Below are 26,701 nucleotides of genomic sequence, written 5' to 3'. Positions count from 1 at the left end.
TTTAAAGTAAAAATGGTCAGATCATCATAGTAATAACATATAATCAAACACCATATGAATACTTTATAAAACAGATTAATGTATAAGAAACTGAAAATTTTGTTTCTTGGACAATTTCTTCTCACCATATTACAATTAAAAAGCAAACACTTTAAAAGAACGAAACTGCAGCATATCTCTTGAGTTACAGTGTCTACATTTGTATGTATTAGTCACAATAGCTACAGCTGAAGTATACTGTTTGTGTATACTTTGCCTTTAGTGCTTCTATAATAGAAAATTTGATTTATCATGTGCATGAATAAAGTTCTTACCATTGTATACTAACCAGATTTGGTAGACTTTAACATGGCTAGATTACAATACTAAATTTTAAAGGAGTTTTATTTTTGTTCATATCAATTCATGAGTCACTTCTAATATATATTAATAAATCTTTTGCTTCTGATCAGTTTTTGTTTAACTGGAAAATCAAAAAGGTAGTAGTAATCCCCCAAATATTGAGTAAGCAAAACTATCACCTATGAATCCTATTCTAATAAACTACAGGTGAAATATTAAATTTTTCTGAAACCTGTTGCCTCTTTAATGCATTTGCATGGACAGTATCTATTGCTTACAAGTACTGGAATAACATATAATTAGGCAAATAGATACCAAGACAATGAAGATAAAGCATCAGTTAACAGAAAGACGTATAGCTCAGAAAATAACATTACCATTAACGAGGACCCTTCCACCATCTTGTTAACTTTTACTCATGAATAAAATTGACAGTATTATAACTATAAGTCCAGTTCTCTTAAACAAACAACTTAACTAGCTAGCACAAAGTCATACACACAGAAGTTGTCATTCCTATTTGTATAACTCAGTGCATTAAATGGTAGTGTTATATATAATAGAACTTCTCTTTTATTCATGAGAAACTTAGAACAATTTAACATAATTAACTAATGTTATACAGTACAGCCAATAAACATCAGAGAATATTTGTAGTGCTGTTCATACTGAAATGAAGCTTGTGTGTTTTGGTGTGTTTTTTTCACCTTCTGAAATAAAAAAAGGTTTAAGCTTAGGAACAAGCACAATGAATTCTTTGACAGGAAGTGTTTGTGACAATCATCACTGGGACATAGACAAGAGAAACAGACGTATTAAACCAGTTTTATTTATTAAAAAAAGGTCATGACAGAATATAAATCACATTTACAACAAGAATGATGAAAACTATAAAATAACCTGTTTACCCTTGATGCATCATATGTTAAAACCCATTACATATTAATGTTTAGAGGAATATGATACATTTCTAAATAAATCGTTTAAAACCTGCACAAATTAAAATAAAAATCACAAGTACAAAAAATGTTACTGATACATGGTTCACTCAACACTTATAGAAAATATTTTTTATCTCTTTAGGCACATAAAGGTTTTCTTCTGTGATAGTATCTGGTAATTAACACTTTTATGGATAGCAATGATATGTATTTTTAATGAAGAACTACAAATATTCCTACAGATTTGGATTCAACAACAATGTTTTGATTCGTTAATGTACTTGACAAGATGTACTCTCTACTTAAGACACCTTATTAAAACTGAATCATCCAGACTTTACAATGAATATCAACATAAGTTAATTTTGAAAGTGGTTAATTAACAAAAGTAACTTCAGTGAAAAGGTTCATTTTGTGATGACTCCTGGCTGGACAGTGTCCAAACAACAGTAAAGCAAAGGATAAGGAACCACGGATGGACTGCAGCAAAGAAGTTGTGTCTCAGTATCTGAAGATACAGTGCAGTCATCACAGCATAACCAGCCAACACTACAGCTCATGTATGCCTGTTACATAATGACTTTTGACAGATTCTTTCTGCACTGAAAAAAAGTATTTTTCAAAACTATTACTACATACATCTAAATTAATGTCAAAACAACCTTACATTCCTAAACCAATGATAGAATTTGTTTGGGATTTTGCACAAAGCTACTCAAGGGCTATCTGAGCTAGCTGTCCCTAATTTAGCAGTGTAAGACTAGAAGGAAGGCAACTAGTCATCACCACCACTGCCAACTCTTGGGCTACTTCTTTTACCAATGAATTGTCAGATTGACTGTCACATTAGAACATCCCCACGGCTGAAAGGGTGAGCATGTTCGGTGCAGTGGGGATTTGAACCCGCGACCCTCAGATTACTAGTCAAATGCCTTAACCCACCTGGCCAGGCCAGGCCACCAATGATAGAAACCATTTTTTTTTTTTACAGAAGGTACTGCTATGTAAAACCACAGCAAAATAAAAATCTGTTTGCAATACTTTTATTTACAAGCCACAACTGTTCTTGTTCCTTATTATTGAACTATCGGGTTTTTAGTCTGCAGTTGACAGATAAATTTAAATGAAAGATGTGCCTGAGGCCTAAAAATACAGAACAAACATGTTGATGACAAAGTGCTCATCTTCAAGCTTCTCGTCCAACCTCGTTAGTTTTACTTGTAAGTGACTTTACTAACTGAAGGATGTTAAATGTGTTCATATTTATTTTTTTTCATCTATGGTGTTCTGAAAATTCTGGCTTAGTGAAAACTATTCTTATTTAGGAGAGATATTTGCTTTTGTAGTTTCTTACATCTGAATCTGTTTTTGTTTTGATTAAATGTAATCTTAATAAAAATTAAGTCTGTATAACCTACAAATAGAAGTACCTTGATTTCTAAAAACATCTGAACATTGAGAATAGCTTGCCATCTGTTCATTGCTGTCCTAGTCAAAAAAGCTCATTTTTAGTTGACAAAAGCTTACTTTCATTAGTATCAAACAAAAATAGTGCTTCAATGCAAGAAAAAAAAGACAATACAAATTTATTATTATCATAATTGAAAACAAAACCAATACATTCATGTATACTTCAAACTTTATTACAAAAATGTGTATTTAGTTATACTATTAAAACCATCTTAGATTATTATCATATTAAAAATACCATACCAATAAAAATGTTAAAAGTGATGATGTTTAAAAGGCCTGCAACTAAGGTAATATACAAATATATATGAGGTTCCGTGAAATGTTAAAACATCAATAAAACTAGAACTACTCATTACAGAGTAATATGTTTTGGTGGGTATTACCAATGAGAACAGAGGTTACACAAATAAACCTGTAGTCACATGTGGTTAATATCTGCTCAATATGACCTCCATTTGTGTAAAAAATTGCCTGCAGTCTTGATATAAAGTGATATAAAGCTGAACAAAGTTATCTACTATTCAGTATGGCTACATTTATTTTAGAATGATGTTTGAATGTGCCAAGAAATTTACAAGAATGCTGAATGAAGACAGTAACCAAAACAAACTTAATCAATATTCAGTATTTAACATTGCTACATTAATCAGATATTGATACTTTGAAATGCCAAGAAATTTCAAAAGAACCCTGAACACAGCCACCACTAAAAACTGATAAAAACAACAACTATCAAACATTTAACATAGCTATATTAATTATAGACTGATGTTTTGACATGGCAAGAAACTTTATATGAATCCTGAATACAGACTGATTGAAGACAGTGACCAAAATTAACATATATTTTAGCAACACAGAATACGTCAAGACATTAAGAGTAAAATGAAATGACAGGGAGAAAATTATTAGCCATACGATAACACTGGGGAACACTTTTTCAGTAACTTTGAGTTGCATTAGATATTTTAACTGATTCTGAAGGAGTTTTAGGCGCTGATTTCAAATATGAAATTAGTTTTTCTCTACAAGCTCTAGTTTGTATGCAATTTGAGGTTAATGAAATTGTACAAATGTGAACTTGCGTAAACCATGTATAAGCATTTTCACGTCCATATATATATAGATAGCTTCTAATATTTTGATCATTCTTCTTTTGTTTCAGATCAAACATGGCTTCCAAAAAATAGATATCATTGCAGAAACAAGCCTGATGCCTTCTGCTACATATGTGGATGCTACACACTCAATCGTCAGAGACGTAACATATCCTCGTTCGTCAAGCGTGCCTACAAGGCATATTTTGAAGTTCATCTTGGTGATCAAGACAAGCAATGGGCTCCTCATGTTGTGTGCCACAATTGTGAGGAAATGCTTCTAGACTGGACCAAAGGAAAACGCAATGGTCTGCCTTTTGGTGTTCCAATGATTTGGCGCGAACCCACCAACCATGTAACTGACTGTTATTTCTGCATGGTAAACACAACGGGTGTTGGGAAGAAAAACCGACATAAGATTACGTATCCGAACATTCCCTCAGCTATTCGGCCTGCTCCGCACTCTGAAGAAGTTCCTGTTCCAGTTTTCAAAGCCTTGCCTTCATTGGACGATAAAGACATTGGACATGATACAAGCGAACAAGACAGTTGTGACAGTGAATTGTCAGAAAAGTGTACACATTCGGAGAACTGTTCTTCAGACACTGAACCTTTCCCCATCCCCAAGCCTCTTCCCCAGGCTGAACTGAATGATTTAGTGCGGGATTTAGGTCTTTCAAAGAAAGCAGCAGAGCTTTTGGCATCAAGATTACAAGGCAGAAATCTTGTTGATCACTCTGTTAAAGTATCATATTTCAGAAAGCGTGACCAGCTTTTAGTGACCTTCTTTTCAGAAGAGAGACAGTTTGTTTACTGCCATGACATCCAAGGGCTTCTCAAAGAACTGGGTGTACCTAACTATAGTCCTGCTGAATGGAGACTCTTTTTAGACAGTTCAAAACACAGTCTAAAGTGTGTTCTTTTACATAATGGGAATGTTTATGGAGCAGTACCTGTCGGTCACTCAGTGCATTTGCGGGAAGACTATGATGATATGAGAATGGTCATGGACTTATTAAAATATCATGAGCACAATTGGATCATTTGTGTAGACTTAAAGATGGTCAACTTTCTTCTTGGACAACAGAAAGGTTTCACTAAGTTTCCATGTTTCCTCTGTATGTGGGACAGCCGAGCACGAGACAGACATTGGGTCCAGAAGGACTGGCCTATTCGTGACACCCTTGAAGCAGGCATGCCAAATATCATACAAGACCAAATTGTAAGCAGAGATAAGATCATCTTTCCTCCTCTTCATATCAAATTAGGTTTGATGAAGCAATTTGTCAAGGCACTGGAAACCGAAGGTGAATGTTTCCAACACATCATCACAGCTTTACCAGGGTTATCATTTGAGAAGATCAAAGCAGGCGTGTTTGATGGCCCACAGATTCGAACCCTAATTCGTGATGATCAGTTTGTTGCTAAGATGACCGCTTTAGAAAAGGCAGCATGGTTATCCTTTGTGGCAGTCGTTCAGAACTTCCTTGGAAACAATAAGGCGAAGAACTACAGTGAACTTGTGAACAGAATGCTCCTCGCTTTTCATGATCTCGGGTGCAACATGAGCATCAAGCTTCATTTTTTGAACAGCCACCTTGATAAGTTTCCTGACAACCTGGGGGCTGTGAGTGACGAACAAGGAGAATGATTCCACCAAGACTTAAAGGTCATGGAAGAACGCTACCAAGGGCGCTGGGACAAAAGTATGATGGCTGACTACTGCTGGAGCATTAAACGAGATTGTCCAGATGAAGTGTACAAACACAAAAGTTACAAACGCAAATTCCTACCTGAATAAAATACACAAACAAATTTATAAGCTATTCCTATAATTTCCTATAATAACGAAAAATTAAAAAATAAATAAAAATGTCAAATTGCATAAAATCTGTAGCTTGCAGACAAAAACCGACTTCATATTTGAAATCAATACACTCAAATTGACTATAGAAAGGTCTTTTTTTAAATGCAACAAAATGAGTGTTCCCCAGTGTAATCAGATACTATTAAAATTTAAAATAAACAAACTAACTTATCTTGATAATTTCAGATTATATAACCTAAAATCTGAAATATAAACTCTAGTAGGAAGGTATACATTTCTAAGACCATTCTAGATTTTGCTAATACACTGCACATTTCCACTTGTATGTCAACACAAATAAAGAAATAAATAAAATATTATAAAACTGATATATTTACCTGAGGTTTGTTGTACATAATTTACAATTCTTAGATATATGACATAAAGGAGGAAAAACTAGTTTTAAACCTTATAATTTCAAAATATTTGATCTAAAACAATAAAAACAACTGTCATCAAAAATAAAAATAACATGAAGGTTTACCAGCATCAGTTAATCGTTATCAGTGAAAAACTGATAATAAAATATGGCTAATTTTGAAGTTGTAGAAAAGTAATCTAAAAAAAAAACTGAACTGTTTCAGTAAAATTATCATCACTGTCAAAAAATCTGTATGAACTTTATTTGCTCCAAACTTTTTGAGACAGAAAATCTGTGGGAGTAACAAAACATTTTTATTAGATTAAAACATAACTGCTGGATATCAGAGTTTCCCAAAAAGATGCTTAAAACAAAAACAAATGGCTGATGTGATTAAATTAAAATGCAAAATATTTTCATTTAAAGTGAAACTGATCATGTAAATATTTAATCAAGTTTCTTTACCATTTGATGAAATGTTATAATATTCATGCCATAAATCCATTTCAATCTAACAGTTTAAAACTTTTGCATACATAAAAGTATATGTCCATATACACTTTATACTGTAAATGACATTAGCAATGTTTACCTCTTGAAAGATCTGAGTTGACAGAATATTCTGTCAATTTCGCTACTTTCCTGTATCCTCAGATTCTTTCACAAATGAATCTTTCGAGATGATGGACAAAAACCAAAGTAGATTCTCCAAGATGCTTCATTCTACTATAAGAAGCTAAAGAACAGAAATCAAATTTTAGAAGTATACACTGGCATACAAACAGCACTATCTACTCTTAATCCCCATGTGCACAGGGTTCGTACATTGGATGATTAAACCTGCACTGGAAAAGTTGTTCACTATAATTACAAATTTACTTACTGTATTTTCATGAAATTTTGTGAGCTATAGTAAATATTAGATGTTGTACATCATAAAAAATAAAATACAATTCTTAATAAAGTATTTCTATGAAGGACGTGTCATTGAAGTTACTTCTGTAAGTCTGACTTAGTCTCCAACTTGTTGCCCAATTGCTTGGTTATTTTAATCTAACAGGTTTCATATTTCACCTGTATAACCTCTAGAATGCTTTGTAATGCATTTTAAAAGTGTTTATCAGTAAGCCTTATATTTATGTTTTTCTTTCAACATAAATACTTACTAAACCAACCTTGTAACCACCATATTAAAAAAAATTTTAAAGAGAAAAAATGATGAAATTAATTTAAATTACTCCTTTCTTTCACTTCAAAGTATCTGTTCATAATTTACAGTTTAATTTCAGCTATATGATTCATTATGGCACTGTCAAAGCACAAAAAGGTAGAATTAATACTGCTATTAACACAAGTTTCTTTAATATTACAAGGATGGTATACAGAACACAATCTGTAAAATTTGCAGAACTGCTTAAGATTCCAGACTTTTCAAACACCCAGAAGAATGACAGCACATTGGAACAGATAATTACATGTTATTTATTTTAAAAGACAAAGCCAACGAATATTCATTTTAGTTTTATTTCTTTACAGTTGCATTCAACCTCTCAAAATATGCAAGTATCTATTCATTATGCAGATTTTTTTTATAACAAACAGTCATATTATCTGCACACGCATGTCAATTACACAATCAGATCACGTTAACAGCACATGTATGTCGAATTACAGACCCAGAACAAGTATCAAGTTATCAGCACGTGTATGTTGAATCACACAACCAGATAAAGTTATCAGCACATATTGAATCACAAAATCAGATCAAGTTATCAGCACGTGTATGTTGAATCACACAACCAGATCAAGTTATCAGCACATGTATGTTGAATCACAAAATCAGATCAAGTTATCAGCACGTGTATGTTGAATCTCACAATTAGATCGAGTTATCAGTACATGTTGAATTACACAATCAGATCAAATAATCAGCACATGTATGTTGAATTACACAATCAGATCAAATAATTAGCATGTGTATGTTGAATCACACAATCAGACAGAGTTGCTGGCATATGTATGTTGAATCACACAATCAGATCAAGTTATCAGCATGTGTATGTTGAATCACACAATCAGACAAAGTTGCTGGCATGTGTATGTTGAATTATACAATCCTGTTTATGCTGAGCCTGTACTACATGAGGATTGTTTATTTTGGTTTTGTTGTCTACCCTAGTATGTTTAATATTTACATTTTCGTTTCTTTTACAACAAGAATAAACCTTAAAAAAAAGAAGAAATTTAATACTAATTTCTAAAATCTTGTCTTTCTGAAGCTCTTGTATAACAGAAGCCTACATGAAACTCTATATCTAGATCATAGCAATGACTGTGTGGTCTCAGAAATAATTTTATTCAATGCTAACATGAAATTTAGAATACAAAATATTGTCACCAGTATAAAATAAAACATTTTAAAACTAATAACATTTAAGCTACAAGTTGATTAAATAATGCATCTACCTGGTCAAGCAAACTTCCATTCTGACAAACAGAGAAAACAATAGTAAACATGTTCAGTTTATCTCAGTAGCTTTACATCATGGTTTACATTCTTTAATTGAAATATTCTCTTTCTAAAGGTTACAAATAATCCAATAGCTAATATCTGAGAGAATTAATGGCATATGTTTTTAAATGGGGGTTGTACTTCAAAGGAACTTGGCATGTGACCTACAGTCTATTACTCATATGATCCATAAAGCAAAAGAGCAACATTGCTACAGAGATACGTGTACATTACATGGAAAGTTATGAGGTCACACAGGAGCAGACAAAAATCTAAAAAGAGGAATCTGATGTGAACAAATGTCACATGATATGGATAAATAAAGACTTGGAATTTATCTAAACAATTCTTTGTGAAATTGAGAAATTAAAGGTTGTATAAATGTTCAAAGTTGAACTGTAAACTACATTCTGATGCCATCTGATTACATTTTTAATATAACTCTGAGGAAGGTAATAACATACACATTTTGGCTCTAAAGATTAATGACTTATAGTATAAGGGAAAAATCCCATCAACAACTTGTGAGTAACCAACAGGAAGGGCACATCTCTCAACTACTGATTTATTGTTTTGGTTCAATTGAAGTCTATTAACAATGAAAGTAATTGAAGTACTCTTAATACATAATGTAAACAGATTTGTTTTACTATTGTTATAGTGCCAATTTGACAACCCATAAAAATTCTGTGTTAAAGTGATAAGAAATAAAAGTAGATAACATATTCAATAAAAGGGGAAAAGCTTTGTTCAAAACAAAGTTCCTTGTTAACACCTGAAATCTATGTTTTTTTTTATGTGCATAACCAATAAACAACTTGTTCATGACACAGAATCAATTGAATTTACCTACCATTAATAGCTTTCTCTCAAGTTTAATTAGAAACGTGAATCAGTTAAGATCTGCTGAAAAGCAGTTACACAGAAAACAACAGTAACTAATAGTCTTGCTTAGAATTATACATGGATATTTCTCTGTGTTAAACTATTTTTATGAGATTTTGACTCTCTTACCAGAGACTTCAGTAAGCAACAGTGTACCAAGTAATACAAACTGATTTATCTGTGGAATACTGATATATGTTACGAGTCTTAAAAAAGAACCTCTGTTATTCGATAGAAATTATTTGTGATCACTGCTCTATTACCTTACTTCCTCATTTCTTTATTTTTATTTCAATTAATTCTTTACTTGGAAGAGCAGTCATCTTCTCACAACTGTCTACAGGCAGTGAAGCGTAATATAGATGTGGGACATTGTGGGCTTGAGTACCCACATCTCGCTCTCCTAATTTCTATTTATAATTTTATATCTATTGCTATTCTTTATTTCTTATGTGAGACTGGTGAATGGAGATTAAGATTGATAGATGGTGTATCCCCACTGCTATGTGGGCTCTACTTCATCAGTCACCTCCAAAACCTAGAGTACATTTTATAATCCCACATTGTACCTTGTACCTTGGGATCTTTTCAGTTGATGCAACATTTTTATTTTGTTTTGGCTTGTTTTTGAGTTATAACAAATTATATAATCAGTCAGAGGTTTAGATTTGCTCTTTTTTAATGCAGTCCTTCCTTATGATTTTACTTATTTTATTATTTAACTTCATTAAAATGTAATTATTTTCACTAAAATATATATATTTATAAATAAGTTTTTTATTATAGAGATCCATGTATGGGACAAACAAAGGAAAGTTAGAACAAGCTAAAGTTGATAAAAGGTTGGGGGTTAAGCACAAGATAAGAATGAAAATTGTTTGATTGTAATAGTGGACATAAAGAAAGAAATGATTTGTGCAAAATAAATATGAAAGACCAATCATTATTTGTAATATATAGATAAATCACATTTCTGTATTTTTCATTTTAATTAGCTGACAAAATGTTTGCTAATTTAAATAGTCATTACTTTATCTGTCAATTGTTTGATACTATTATGTCAACTCAATTTTTATGACATTATTACTAAAAATATTACATACAGAATATGCTTTGCAGAATCACAGAGTGTTTTTTCAAAAACATATATATAAAATCTCACACATTTTTTACCCATAGATTTGGGCTACCTCTAGCCATAAGATTCTGTAATACATTGTATAGCACACAAGAATAGAGATGTGTCCCATTAAGCCAACCACATGCACATATTTCTGTATGCTTGTATGTCCAAACAAAGATGATGAAGAGGAGATGAGAGTCCCAGAAAGTATGAATATGTACTTTTAGTAAACTATTTTCAATATCCTTGATCAATGTTTAAATATCTATTTTATATTTTTAGTTGTTCTTCCTTTGTACAGAAATTAAGACTGTAGAAATAAAACCAAAATGTATGAAAAATCAAAACACAAATCTTTAAACAAACTGTTAAGATCATCAGGAAAAGCCTCCAGTTATTAAACTTTTGTATTATTTATTAACTCATTATTCACTTGAACAAAATGTATTCTAATAACTAAATTATTTGATTCAAATATAGTAGAAAAGAAATAACTATCGTCTTGTGTCACACATATTTAACAAAACTGTCTTCCATATTCTATTTGGCATTTTGTTTTTGAAAGGTTGAAATTAGTTCCAACAATTTTGTTTTTCTTTAAATTAATGAAATATTTTCTTTAAAGTTATATTGAGATAGTTGTGCTCTCAAAGAAAAGCTTACAGTAAAACTAATAAGCCTTGTTTTATGCACAACTCACTGAATGATACAAGACTAAAAGTATAAATCTTTCTTAATTGTAAAAGGTTTCTCAAATCTCTAAGTAACTTACCTCTGGTTTTGTTTTATTGTTTGTATATGTTCATCTGCTCTTTACTAGTAAGATGCTTTAGAGCTGCTAGCACTGAATCAACCTGTTTTGACAAAATGAAAGGCAAAATTCAAAAATTTGTCCCTTCTCATGCACTGGTTTGTTAATAGTAAAAAAAACAAAAATCAAGCACTACGGTTATATCACAATAAAAATAAAATGTGTATGATATGCTGTGTTAACATTTTCCTACACTAATAATGTATTTTTTATCATTTTGTAGCAAGTCTTCTTGAACCCAAGTGTTTTATTGACATCATGAATATATTTCTGATAGATACTTACCTTTACTCACAAATACTATCTAAAGTTCCATTGTCAGAAATTTGTCTTCAGTTACATACAAAATGTCACTGAACACAAAACTGGAAAATATAGTTAAAAATATATCATGTTGTAAAAAAAAAGAAAGCTGATGATTTATTTCCTGCTGTCAGAGCTGATCCCCAAAAATACTGAAACTGGTGATTAAGAAAAGTGAGCCTAAATAACAAAATAACATTCATAAATAAGGAAATATCATATTTTCATTTCAAAATGGGAACCATTCTGGGCATCATACCTTCTTTTGTCATCAGACTGCCATAACAGAAAAACAACAATAGTTATTTAGAAAAAATTTTCATTTGGAAAAGAAAAAGAAAAGCAAATGACACCCTCTAAGAAATAAGTAAATTAACAACAACAAACTTGGTTTTAAATATTACTTATCACATACAACCCTGTTAACAGAAAACATCCGCATCTCACAAAAATGTTTTACATTTATACAGAAAAAAATAAACAAACACAAGTACTTCCTTTAACTAGTTTGTGTAACAGTATATTTTATTGATATCCATAAGGTTATTACCTTTATTGTGTAATAACACTTAACACATTTCATATTTGAAATAAACTAAATAAACAATGAAAACTAAAAACAAAATCAAAATTACTGTTTCTGATGCAATTAAAACATGTTTACTATTTATCAGGTAATTACATTGCTTTGAACTCTTACACACTTACATTTTTTTAAAGAAATTTGAGAAAAATTTACAAATTTAATAAGTCTCCAGAACACCTCTGTCTTCCATGCATTATTTTTATTTGTGATACTTGCATTAATAAATGTACACCATCCTTAACAAACTTCATGTTATTTGCTATCTTATAAAATTTTTAAGAAATTTTTTCAATGAGTTTTGATTTATATTAGTATCTTCTGCACAGTAAGTGTATATCACTTGTGGTTAGTAGCCTATATGAATTCTAATTACTTATTAGTTACTAACTTTTTTCTGTTCGTTATTAACAAATAATTCACTTACAAGAAGCTAACAATGGAATTAAAACAACACAAAAAACTAACCCTATTATAATTCATAAGCACTTACAATCTATACAAATGCTAGTTTACTGTAATAAAAAGACATAAAAGAAAATACAGAAGGTTGTATATTTTTCCATACTGAGGTTACAATTGATAAACTGTGTAGTATCCCTACTGCAATGTGGGTCCTACTTCTGCAGTCACCTCCAAAACTCAAGGTACATTTTATATCCCACATTACAACCTGTACCCCAAGGATCATTCCAATTTATGCAGCATTTTTATTCAATTTTGTTTGGACTTGTTTTGTTCATTAAAATGTCATTTATCACAGGTCTGAATTTTCTGTTTTTAATGGAGTTCCTCCTTTTGACTTTATTTTGCTTCACTGTTTAGGTATTAATTATACACACACACACTTACATGTGACCAAATGAACAGAGATCTGGTTACAATTTTCATATTTTTTGGTTCCATCATTTGTCATCCTTCATTTTCACTATCACTGAAGAGTCCACTGGTAGCCACTTTTTTATTATCAGAAAAAAAAAAAGTTTAGTTTCTCTGTAAACTTTATTTCTACACAAAATAACTAGAAAATATAAATTTCAAATTATAATATTCTAATCTCTTAGTTTTCAATAGCTTCACCACCACAAATAATCAAACACTGATGCATTGCTTTGAAGAAAGTGCATACATGCAAACTAATACACAAAACCTATGAAAAAAAGTTAAAACTGGAAACATGAAATGACAGATAGAAACAATTACTTAAATAAAACTTTCTGGACTACAGTTTGAAAATTGCTAAGAAAGATAGTTCTTGAGACTTTTTCTGAAAGTATTTAAAAATACTGTAAAGAACACAGTAGGGTTTTCTAGGCTTAAAATAAATATGTGCGATGTTATAATAGAGCAAAGAATTTCTGTAACAGTAATTAAAGCCAAAATCTAGGGTTAGTGTTTCCTGAATAAGATGTACTATAGTATTTATATACTGTTTATTATATCAAATTCATTACTTTTTATTATCACTTTTTATTGTTATACTTTTATTACTGCAACTGTTCTACACTATTAGCTCAATATATGTTTTTAGGACTAAACTAAATCTCCCAAGCTAGCCATATTTCAATAATGCATTATTTAAGTTACAATAAAAATGTTACTAATAATGAGGGTATCCAGTTGGTGAAACAATGCATTCTATTATTTATAAGCAGAATCATACAAAAAGTATATTTCATTATGAAGATGAAGACAACTGATAAAACATTTTATTTACAAGGTTTGAACATTTCAGAATAACTTGTTCCATCATCAGCCAAATCTCAAAATCATGTTACAAAGATGATTACTACTAAAATAATACTATTTTTAATATTATTATTTATATTATTTGTTGTATAATAACACAATTATTAATATACTTAGTTATTAGTAAAAGCAGTAAATGGATGGATAAAACAATGTTTATATGCATTACACAACAGCTGAGTGAGTGTGAATATATTCAATAATTTTAAATCTAAAGATTTTTGTGAATTATAAAGGGTTTGGCAGTTTTTAGCTATAAGTAGATTTTCTTTAATGCAAAGGTCAAGATCTGAAGATCCCATGGTGATAATAGAGGAATCATTAAATGAAATATTGTGGCCTATGGATTCAGAATGTGAACAAATGGGTAAGTGGATGGTTTTAAGAAGCAAATATTTGGTTCTGTTAGATACTCCTAAATGTTACATTCACTACACGTGTATTTATACGACACAAACATAGAAGCTTCAGATACTTGATCTTTGTACTGAAATACGTGTTTAGTGCAGAGGTTAAGTCTGTATATTATTCTAAGTTGAATTTTGAGGGTAGAAGGTTTTTTTTATTAGGGAAGAAAACTGTTTTTGAATTGGTCGAGATTGTGAATCCATAAAAGGAATGGAAAATCTGGGAATGGTGTGTACATTGGCTGGTGGTTGAAATTGGTTGTTTAGTAAATTGAGAGTAATCTTCATTAGAAAATCAGTTGGATAACCATTATTTAGCATCTGTTTATCTAGAAGGGTAATTTATTTGTGTAAAATAAAATGATTATGACAAAGGTTAAAAATTCTGTTTAACAATGATTTAATCATGTTATGCTTTAGGAAAGTGAAGATAAGACTACAGTAATTGGTGTACGAGAAAAAAGAATAGTTCTTTTATGATAAATGTTTATCTTCTTTAGTAATCCTGATGTCAAGTTCAGTTGTGAATTAAGTTAAGAAAGGAACTTGGAAATGTGATTTGGTTTTCAAAACAGGAATAACACATTACCAATGTAACATTTGTAAAGGACAGGTTTCTAGCCACTTACATTCAAGAGGAAATGGTTTAACTTTCCAAAAATAGCCAATAGTTTTCTATGTTATCATGAGGACTAGAAAAATGCCCATGTGAATTCAACCTTGTCTTTTACAAACTTCCTTCCTAGAAGTTATAAAGTATAATAAGTTAAGTATTGTTTGTCATCAATGAACTTTCCCAGTGCACTAAATACTTCACATTTATATTTTATACCACAAATTTCTATCATATTTTCTCAGAATCTATTACAGAGGTTTACAGTTTGATTAATGTCTGCCCATTATGAATTTAGTAACAGGGGCGCAAGAGGGCTGTGAAACCTTGTAAACATAGGGAATGCCGATATGAACTAAAGAAATTGATAAATAAGCCTAAAGTGAATAATGAGAGATAACCTAGCCTAGAGCCAAGTACATAAAATGTATCATGAAAGTAAAAATATTAATCTAATTTTGAATTAGAATAATAAAACAATTTGGAGTCTCTGTTGATCAAGAAATTTAAGAAAAAAAAAACATTGTTGGAATGCAATGTTGCCAAAATGCAAACTGGCTTTTCTATATAAATTAGAAGTTATTATATACCCATGATGACAAGAAACCCACTTAAAGTAACAATGTATCTTATGACAGTTGGTATCAGTATTAAAACTTTTATTAAAATAAGGTAGAAAACAACATTTCGACCTTCTTAGGTCATCTTCAGATTAACAAAGAAAGTCCCCAAGCCTCCTATGAGTAGCTCAATACAGTAGAAGGGTATCAGTACTCAAATAGTGCATGTAGTATTCTTCTAAAATTTTCAAGAATAATGCAAACAATAACATATATACCATGATGATGAAGTGCAAACCCTCTTTGTTAACCTGAAGATGACCTAAGAAGGTCAAAATGTTGTTCTCTACTTTGTTTTAATAAAAATTTTAATACCCATACCAGCTGTTTTGAGACACATATAAGGAATTACTTCTTTATATGTGGTTTTTATCAAGCTTGCTTCATTAAAAACATGCACACACACACATGCATCTGTTTTTAGTTTAAATATAAGAAACCACTTCTTTTCTATGTGGTTTATTGCTAGCTTGCCACATAAGAAGATGTGCACATGCATAAGTAACAATACACAGGTGCACACCCTGAGGGCACACTTAGTATGGGTGCAAAATTTCAGGTTTCTAGGTTAATTTCTCTGGAGTTATTTGGTCAAACACACACAGACATGCCATTTTATTATTATAAATTACAATGTTAATTTCATTGAGATACATTGACAATAAAGTGATTTAATAAAAGTTTGAATGCAACTCAGTAACTTGCATAGAAAGCAGTTTAGAGGGTTAAAGAGAAGTAAACAAAAACACATACCTTTCAGATTTTGATTTTATACCATTAAATGTTTTTAATACATTTACTGGTTCAAATTAATTTCCAACTACCAAATCTCTTATTTCTGCTTACTTGTGGCATGACTGGGAATTCTTAAATGAATTCTCTCCTCAATGCAATAAAGAAAAAAAAAAAAATAGTATTAATAAATTTGTGTCCAAAACAGTTTTACAAAAATACACAAACAGTAAGTCTTGTTTAACCCCATGTGCATGGGGTTAGTGCACTGGACTGAATACGTATTGGAAAATTAGAGCATTAAAATTTAAAATTTATTTATCTTCATCAGATTTAGTAAAGTTTTCATAAACATTAAAAGCAGGTTGTACACAAAAACCAGAATTTTAAATAAAGTGTTTCTACTTATCTGTTAATTTACCGAATCACTCTTTGCTAGTTTGACAACATTGTGATCATTGTGTAAAGAATAAAAAAAATACTTTTGTCATTTCAGTGTTGTCATATTTCATTTACATAAATTCTAGAATTTCTTGTGTGAATAGCAGTGTTCTTTTCATTGTAAAATGTTTATATTTTATACATTACATTTGTTTTACCCTGACATTAACTGTAAATGGAATTGATTACTTAGACAATTTAATTATGCAACAACAACAACAAAAAATTTAAATTATTTAAAATATGCATTTTTCTGTCTAGAATGACAACATATTGTTGCAAACAATCACATTTATAGATGCTAATATCTTCAGCCCTCTAACACAGCAATAAATCACTCAGCAACAGCTCAGTGTTATGTTATTTCAAACAAACCACTGAATTACACCACGAAAGAGGAGAAAGGATATTTCTGGTAGAGAAATGATTTCTTCAATTTGTTTTCTTGTTATATTTTGTCTTATTTAATAAATTTCTAAGTTTTACATTAAGTCTCAATGAAAGTTAATTCTAGTTTTTATTGGTGTTGTTGTTAGTACTATACTTATTTTGATTTAATTCAAATATTCATTTTAAAATATAAAATAATAACATGAACAACATGCACAGTGATTTATAATTGCTACAATTATACTGGCTTTCTAACTAAACTGTAAGTGCATTAAAATAATTACCATATGCAACTGAGGTGCTCCCAGCAATAGTCAGATTGAAACTGTAAACAGAACAATTCAAAATTGTTGTATGAACAGCTTGACACTATACATAAATCATTAAATTAGGATTTCTTTATAATGGCTATAAATAATCCAACAGCAAATGTAGAGAGAACTACCGACAGTATTTATAATACAAGATGTGACAAGAGGGCATGACGTGTGGGTTTGACTTCCTGGTTTATATCTCAGTAAAGTCAGAAAGTTGAAGGATATAACTTTATGTCTTGGCAATATCTATACAATAAGTGTGAAATTCATGCCTAAGTCAGAATACCATACAGGGATTAAAAAAAACAATTCAGAGCACATGTCACATAATACAGAGAAGATTGAGGATTTATGTAAATACTCTCCTTTAAAATTAAAACTCATATAATATTAGTATATGGATTATAAACTAAATTTTGATACCATATTTGATGAAACACATTAATAATAAAAATGTTTACATTTTGAATGTAATACTATACACTCTGACCTCACTTATGCACAGAAGGTTAGGTAGGATTATGCTGTCATTAAACAAGAAACAAACAGTTTCATAAAATAACTACACTGAACAGTAAAAACTGACCAGAAACATTGTGTAATAGTAACAAATGTCTTAATTTAAAAAATGTGAAATTAAATAATTTTTATTTTTCATACAACAAAATAGTAATGGTTTCTCAATACAAAATATACAGTTTACTTATTTTTAAATTTTGAGAACCACCAACTTCATGGTTTTTTTGTATTAATTATTTCTTAAATCATAAACATTTGCACACAGCTATAAACGTTTTGAAATTAAAAACACATAATTCTCGTAAGTTGCTTTGATACCTTAAGTTAAACTAGCAATAAAAGTGAAAGAAAAGTGGGGATATTAAATCTTTCACTGCCATGGGAACATATAATCTCCATCTAGAATACTGCCATACAAATAAAGTGTTCTTTTTTCAAGTTTCCCAAAATTACCATATAAGTAATAATACAATAAAAGGGGTCTATGTGTTTTTTACTGTGTATCTTAAAATATACCCAGTAGTGTGAAACCTGTTTATCTACAAGCTTAGCAGTGGAAGTGTTAAACATTTCCAAAATCTTATGAGAGTGTGACAGCATTTTTTACACAATTTCTCTTTATTAGTTTTATCAAGATTGCCAAAAATGTTTACAAAAATGCACAAGTCTTTAAAATATTCTGATAGATCACAATCACTTGCTCATAAAAACAGTTTTAGTATTTCAGCTCTTTAGTACACGATACTCAAGTTTTTATTTAAAAACGTAAGATATACACAAATATTTTACTTTTTAAGTATACATAACTTTGTACGCACATTTCAATAATTCATGATTATCTAACATAGTGCTGTTTTTCCCTTCTGCACAAAGCTACTCAAGAGAGAGCAGTTAACCTACACCATTCACTCATAACTATTGCATTACTCTTTTATCACCTAATAGTGGGGCTGACTGTTGCAATATACCCCATGCCTGAAAGGGATAAGGATATCTGGTATCAGAAGTTTCAACCCACAAATCTAACAAGATCTCCAACAAAACTGCATTCAGCTATCTATAAGAGTAGACCAGCAATAAACAAATTAGACTGTCAATTATTTTCTATGCACCTTGTTATCTAACGAATTCCTAAGAAGAAAATGTGTGTATGTCCACATACTTAGACATTCCCAAATAACAAACCACACGTTTTGTTTAAAATATATCAAAATACAACTATATAAGGAAATATAACAGCCTATTATAGCTTGCTTTACACCATGAACTATGATCTTATAATCAAAATGACATACAAAACATACATTGTCTAAAATTATCGTGAAGTTTTTGCTTATAAAAGCCGTTCTAAAGCACGTTTAATAATATTTTAAAAAAATGTTATAAACCATTAATATTAACAATTATTATATAATAATAGTAATATATAATCAATATTTAGTCATATGGCAACTCCATCTTTCATTCTCTGTTTTAATATCCAAAGTAATTTAATGCTTTGATTCCAAATAACCCCAAAATAAACACACTCTTTACTGTACACATCTTAATGTAATTTTCTACCTGATGTGATATATATAAACCAATAAAGAAACTGAAATACACAAAACATTATCTTACTAAGTCATCAAAATTAATAAAACTAAAGATTACTTATAAAATTTTGGTTTAAAATAAAGCTTAGAACTCAAAGCATGTCTTCCACACTGCAAAAATGCCTAGAAAGTCTATTTTGTGCATAGCACATTTTCTTGCTTAATAAAATAATTCCAACAAACATGGCACATCTTTCAACTACAGGCACAAAAGTAAAACTTTAAACTTCACCTATGTTAGACAACAATAAAACTGAATCTTTAAACATTTGCTAATCATATTTTGATGTACTTTTAGGACCTAGTATGAATATTGAATAAAAGGTCATGATATAAATATTATGTAAATATGGTAGCTACTAAACTAAAATTAACTTACTTAACGTCTATGTCACCTTTAACGTTTACACAGCTAGCATGTTAGACTTATCATTTGGCCAAATGAAATCTTTCTAAACAAGTTTGTGACATGTGGAATAACCTGCACATTTCTGCAATATCTGGGTTACATCCAGTCAAGTGTATATAATAGTTGATTAAAGTCATTAAAATGAAATTTTAGAATCATCAATTTCATTATAAGCCTTAATATTTATACAGAAATGTGTTTCTAGATAAACAATTATGTAACAGTAGTTCTTGTGTAATCTTTTCCAGCAACTCTAGCAAACTTGGTCTTTGTGTAAACTTTACAACAACTTAAGGGCATGACCTTCACCACGGTCTCTTGCCAACTTGACCTTCATATGACCTTTACAACAGACTTAAGGGCATGATGTTCACCAGTGTATAAGTATGTAACTTGATCTTTACAACTGACTTAAAGGCATGATCTTCAGCAGGTACTCTAGCCAACTTGACCTTTGTGTAACCTTTACAACTGATACAAGTTGCCTTAACCAAACAGTTGGATAAAATTTATCAAGAAATGAGCAATTATATCACAATAGCTCTTTGTGATCTTCACTATTAGCCCTCTTAAGCTGATGTTTATGTTCAAATGAGATAAATATTTGATCAACTGTGGTGACAATGTAGCATTAGTGTGGCTTTGACACTTTGTTATTTTGGCCATTCATTATAGGTTTGACCTGACAGTTTGATCTTAGTACAACCTTGAACTGTGGGGTTATATTTTGTCCTTTATTAACAACTATGTAATATTGCTTTACAAAATTTGATTAATGTCACCTCAACAAATTTTAGACTCAAAGGAAGATTATAAAACACAAAAATGTAGCAACACAGACTAAAATATACCTTCCATATCAGTATCCACACTCATCACTTGTGTAACATCCCCAACACACCTGCTTATGGTTGCTAATAAAACTTTGTCAGGAAGTGGCTAAAAATTGCTATAGTAACTTAGTGTACAGTTTGTTTTTTTCAAAGCAGTATCTTATAATGAAAGATAAATGTTTGCATTTAGAACATTTTTTAATTGTTACATAAACTACACTAGTCAGCTATTAACTGGTCTGAAAATTATGCATTAAAACGAGATCTATGTATGTAAAAACAGCTGGTTTGGATTAAGAAAATTTTTACATTAAAAATTTTACATAAAAGTTTCTCAACCCAAACCAGCCGTTTTTACATATATATTTCTCTTCAAGTAGGTTTTCTTGTCATCACTGAAAACAAGATCTATTTAGAAACAATAAATAAACCATTACTTCTTGAGAGAGAGCAACATAATGGTATGTAACACTTAAGTCCAGTAAATCAGAGAAATAAGATGGGTGGGGGTAGAGGCAGTGCTGCATCAAGACAACTGTAGGGCCTAGGAACCTTTTGTTTGTGAACCCTACCAGCCACATAAGTAAAGCCAAAAGTTAGATAAATTATAGATATATAAATTATATAAATATAGATATATAAATTTTTCAGGCCCTAGGCACTGAGCCTATTGTGCCTAATAAATAATCTGGCCCTGAGTGGAGAAAGTAACAGAAACAATGTAAAACCTAATCATACAACAACAGACACAATGTAACACTTGAACATGTGGGAACAAAAGCAATGCAACACTTAAACATACAGAGCAATTAAATGACAAATTATATGGCAAACAATGAACAGAGAGAAAAGGTACCATAGTTTAATGGTAACAAATAACTAGAAAATAATTATTTATTAAAAAAGTTTTTCATTGGCACAAACATTTTTTTTTCAAACAATGCAAGAAATACATTTTTCATAAATGTTTATTGTACAGATAAAAAATCCACATGTACAATCTGTCAATGTAAAGTTCCACTAATGGAGAAAAATACAAATTATATTTAAGGTCAATCAGATATTTTTTATTTTTGTTTTTTTGTCTGTGTGTGTGTGTGTGTGTGTTTGTAAAACTACATTTGTCTTCATTTGTTTACTGTTACAAAATCTAGCAAAATCCATCTTGTATATTAAATATAATTTGAGATCATATATTTGTACTATTTTCAATAAAACTCAAAGGGATACACCACTGATGTAGCATCAGTTACTCCTGTTGATAAGTACTAGGCTACAGATATGCAGTAGTATGGTTTAGTTGCATGTCTTTAACAATTCCAGGAAGTATGCCAGGAAAAAAAAAACAGGGCTATCTGAAAACTTCAAGTTTCCATGAAGCCGTATAACTCAAAGTAACAGCTTTAAACACGTGTGTCAACAGAAACATGTCAAATTCAAATAAACCTTACATACTACAAAAATTCTGTTTGATTCCCCTATTTCTACTTGAAAATTGTGTAATATACCAGTTCCATTTTCAATTATGAGGCTTCACATTGGTGCTTTTAAAGAGTTTTCAATGACTAAAGTATTCTTCTCTTCCAAAATATATTATTAAAAATATTTCTGTTCATGCATATTTCACCTTGGAAGACATTCAAAATAAGTACTTTAATCTGCCAACAAATTTCAAGTGGCCAAATTATGAAAACACTCAAAATATTGAATACATATTACATTATTCATTTTTTAATGAATGTTTCAAAAGTATTTTAATACATTAAAATCTTGCAAATACAAGTCAGAAAAGCAAAAATCTAAAAGCAGGTTTGTCTGTTTTTGTCTCCCAGATCTTTACCTCTCTGGTGGTCAGAATCAAATGACATAGTGTTTACTACAAGAGTAACCTTGGAAAATAAAATTTGCACAACCCATTTTAATTGATTTTTTGTAGACCTAAATGTATTTTACTGCAAATATCATCTTTCATCTGTTTTAATCAAAATGTGAGAATAATAAACATTTTGTTTTCTCCTTTCAAATTATTTAGTATTTCCAAATAAATAAATGCAAACCAATAGGATCATACCAAGGGAAGGCACCACTCACAGAGGAAACTCTTTATATCAATATCCCTGAAAGCTTGGGACTGGGGAAGTGGTCTTCTGTGTTCCACAAAATGAACAGAGGGGATAAACATTCAGAACACCAAACGGACTACTGCCACCAGACACAATCATCTGGAATTGTGACAGAAAGTTGAAAAGACCACTAAACTTTAGTCACCTCAAAAAAAAAAAAAGAAGAACACTTCCTAAAATGAGATAGTAGAGATGTCAAAATTATCTACTATTAGCGTACCATAAATATTAAAAGTAGTAAATTAGAATTATTTCGTTAATAAAACAAAATATTAAGCAAGATTACTATTGTTAAGGTTAGTTTTACTCTCTCTTTTTTTTTTTTACCATAGAACAAACCTATAACTACTGTAAATTTAACAAGTTCACATAAATATGCACTTAACTTTATTTCCATAATTAATTACTATAAGGTTGTTAACGTTATAAAGAAAAAAATACTTTTACGATTATTAATTTCGAAATTTCTCTTATTGTTATTGTACACTCAGTCACAGCATGCTTTCCACTCCCAGTTAATTTTGTAATTGGGGAAAAGCACAAAATCAAATGAAAAATATACCACAAAACATAAAACGACACAAGAGATTAGACAGAATTCGAAAAACTAAAATGTCAACAGTTTATTTTTGAATAATTAATAACGGCATGCATTCTAACTCGTATCCATTTTGATGTGTAATTTAGCTTTAAGTATTTTTGCATTTACCAAAACATTATAATTGATACTCTCGGAAAATATGTTTTTGACTTATCTCAAATTTATATTTATCATTCAGTTACGCATCATTCCTTATAAAGTTTGTGAATGCTGATAATCTGTTATATAAAATGAAATAAGGTTTTGTGGTTGCTATTAAATTCTAAAGTTGAATATTCTAAAACAAAAGTAATATATAAGCAGTTTATTTTAACGCTCTGCCCATCGCGTAAAATTAAATTCCGGCTTTTAGACTGTAAACAAACTGTTTTTTTTTTATTATTTACAAACCTCTTGAAGAGGCTTCATAATCACATATATTACATACAAAACAAGTACAAAAATCAAATACACAGTTATATACAATTGAATGCACTGAATACTATCTGTAATTGCTCATATTAAAGGACACACAATAATGTAACGTTGTGAACAAGGACGAACAAGTTCAGAATAAAATTGAAAGAAGGAATGAACATCATTACGAATAACATACCTGGAATAATCAAAACTTATTTTCTTTTTTAACTCACCCTTATAAAATGACAACAGATTTAAATGGATATTTTTGGCTAAACAAATTTTCCTAATAGTCATAATACAATATTTAGCTAAACATACTGTTGACTTAATAAAGTTCGGTTTCTAATTTTCGTATAAAGCTACACGGGAGCTATATAGGTTACTCGCTCTAATTTGGTCGTAAAAGACTAGAGGGAAGGCAGCAAGTTATTACCAAACAACGCTAACGAATAGTGGGATTGACTCCCGGGTAAAACGACGAATAAGTTTGGTGTAACGGATCTTCAAATCCGCGAGTCAAGTGCTAACAAAGTGGCCATGCAACCCAAGAAGGAATACTTATAAATGGCGTTTCTAAATATTTAGTATTTTAATTCAGTTCAAGCATCTATATAAAATATTTGCCATCTGCATTAATTATAGTTCGAGTGATAAGAAATTATAATATACTTTTTAGTACTCGTTGGAATCTTATTTTTAAAGCCCATCGGAAAGTCAATGAGCTTATAATGCTAAAAATCGAGTTTCGATAACTGCATAATCCATTGTACAGCTTTGTGTTTTACAGCAACTTGAACAAGCAAGCATAATCTAATTTCGAGTTTGATTGTTGTTTAGTCTTGAGCAAAACTACACGAGGAGGGGCTTCCTGCTCATAATCGATCCTTATTTGAACTTACAGAATAAACCGAAGGAAAATAGTCAACAGTACCAACCGCCAACTCTAGAGCTACGCTTGTTTATCAGAAGTCTGTTGGTGTGTATGTGTGAGCTTACAGCTGGTAATCGCTGGCCCAGTTGATACAAAACCAGATATGTACCTTGAGGGTTCCCTGAGGAAGTAACACAGAGGATCGATGTTCAGATGCAACCTTCTCTCGTGGCGCCCTCACGTCATCTACGCTAAACGGGTTTGCTAGCTAGCAATTACACGTTTTAAGTTAATACCACCATTGTTCAGTATGAAAATAACATTTTCTATAATTTTACATAATTATGCTTTCATAATTACTCTTTTAATAGTTTCGAAATTCTTGCAAAGAAAATTATTGCAGAATATTATAGCCGAAGTAAATGTTCGTCATCTGTCATCTTTTTATATTTTTTTTTACGTTTCTGTGGTAATAAAAGTTCTGTTATTATTTCAAAAATTATACCCTGAAGGTTATACCAATAATTCTTATATAACGTATGAAATAATGCTATGAGGTGTTTTTGTGTGTTTATTCTTATAGAAAAACCACATCTAACTGTTTGCTGAGTCCACCGAGGGAAATCGGAACCCTGATTTTAGCATTGTAAATCCGAAAACTTAACGCTGCCCCAGCGTGGGACTGCTGTGAGGTAGCAAATTCTGTTTTTATTTCATTATTTCTTTCCTTACTGTTCATTTATTATTCCTTCTATCGTTTAGTTATCGCTAAGAAATTTTAGTTACATTTAAAGCCCTAAGCTCTCCATACTACTGTCCTTAACGGTGTTGTTCAGATATTATTAATGTTGCAAAAGAGTATACAAATTAACAAGATCCAATCATGAGCTTAGATAACTTAGATGACGAAACATAGCTAGTAGGTGTTGCTGGTGATTATTAATCCATGTTATTATTGATTTCGTAGTTGTGTAAATAAGAAGTATTGTTATTTTGGAATTCGCTGTTTTTTTCTTTACTGGTTATTTTTCGTAATTCTTTTGTTTATAGAAGTAATTAGTAACAGGATCAAGAATACTTTTGAGCTTTAATGTGAAGACAAAGACCCTTAACAAAACATACAACATACTTTTGAACTATTGACAAGAAGGAGCACAGCAAGTCAGCAGCACTAGTCGCTACAGGTATTTTCACCTCCTGGAATCGACTAATGTAGAAGGATTGTTTGAATTTCGCTCAAAGCTACACGAGGGCTATCTGCGCTAGCCGGCCCTAATTTAACAGTGTCAGACTAGAGGGAAGGCAACTAATCATCATCACCAATAGCCAACTCTTGGGTTACTCTTTTACCAACGAAAAGTGAAATAAATCGTGACATTATAACACCCCCACGAATCCCTGTCACACCAAACATGTTCACCTTTTCAGCCGTGGGGGCGTTATAATGTGACGATCAAAACCATTATTCGTTGGTAAAAGAGTAACCCAAGAGTTGGCTATTGGTGGTGATGATTAGTTGCCTTCCCTCTAGTCTTACACGGCTAAATTAGGGACGGTTAGTGCAGATAGCTCTTGAGTAGCTTTGCGCGAAATTGAAAACAAACCAAACCAAACTCTTTAGTTGTATCATCATAAATGTTTTTACGTTAAAGTTACACTCCGAGGGCCTCAACATGGACATAATTAGTTCGTTTACATTACTTTACGTCTCGCTGACTTCAGTAGCTAGATTATCGATAGCTTGACACATAATATGGCAGCAAGTAAGGAGTTACTCGGAT

At 30.8% G+C, this 26,701-nt stretch overlaps 1 long non-coding RNA gene across 12 annotated transcripts; it reads right to left on the bottom strand.

Moving 5' to 3' along the window:
* Nucleotides 1-1,135: 1,135 nt before the first annotated feature.
* LOC143239055 (uncharacterized) lies at nt 1,136-25,297 on the bottom strand. Of its 12 annotated transcripts, none has more exons than XR_013020996.1 (7): nt 22,995-23,353; nt 17,535-17,575; nt 16,534-16,570; nt 13,151-13,254; nt 11,374-11,455; nt 6,674-6,817; nt 1,137-1,885 (listed from the first exon to the last, which is right to left on the bottom strand). It is a non-coding gene; the product is annotated as an uncharacterized LOC143239055 (long non-coding RNA). The 12 variants fall into 12 exon arrangements; XR_013021002.1 differs by lacking the exon at nt 22,995-23,353 and adding an exon at nt 25,090-25,297 and having other exon boundaries at nt 1,138-1,885; XR_013021005.1 differs by lacking the exon at nt 22,995-23,353 and adding an exon at nt 24,985-25,096 and having other exon boundaries at nt 1,138-1,885.
* Between the last annotated feature and the right edge of the window lie 1,404 nt (nt 25,298-26,701).

The sequence above is a fragment of the Tachypleus tridentatus genome, chromosome 13 (assembly GCF_004210375.1).
Source record: "Tachypleus tridentatus isolate NWPU-2018 chromosome 13, ASM421037v1, whole genome shotgun sequence".
NCBI lineage: Eukaryota > Metazoa > Arthropoda > Merostomata > Xiphosura > Limulidae > Tachypleus > Tachypleus tridentatus.
Note: the sequence above shows the minus strand (reverse complement) of the source record. Positions and strands in the feature narration are given on the sequence as shown.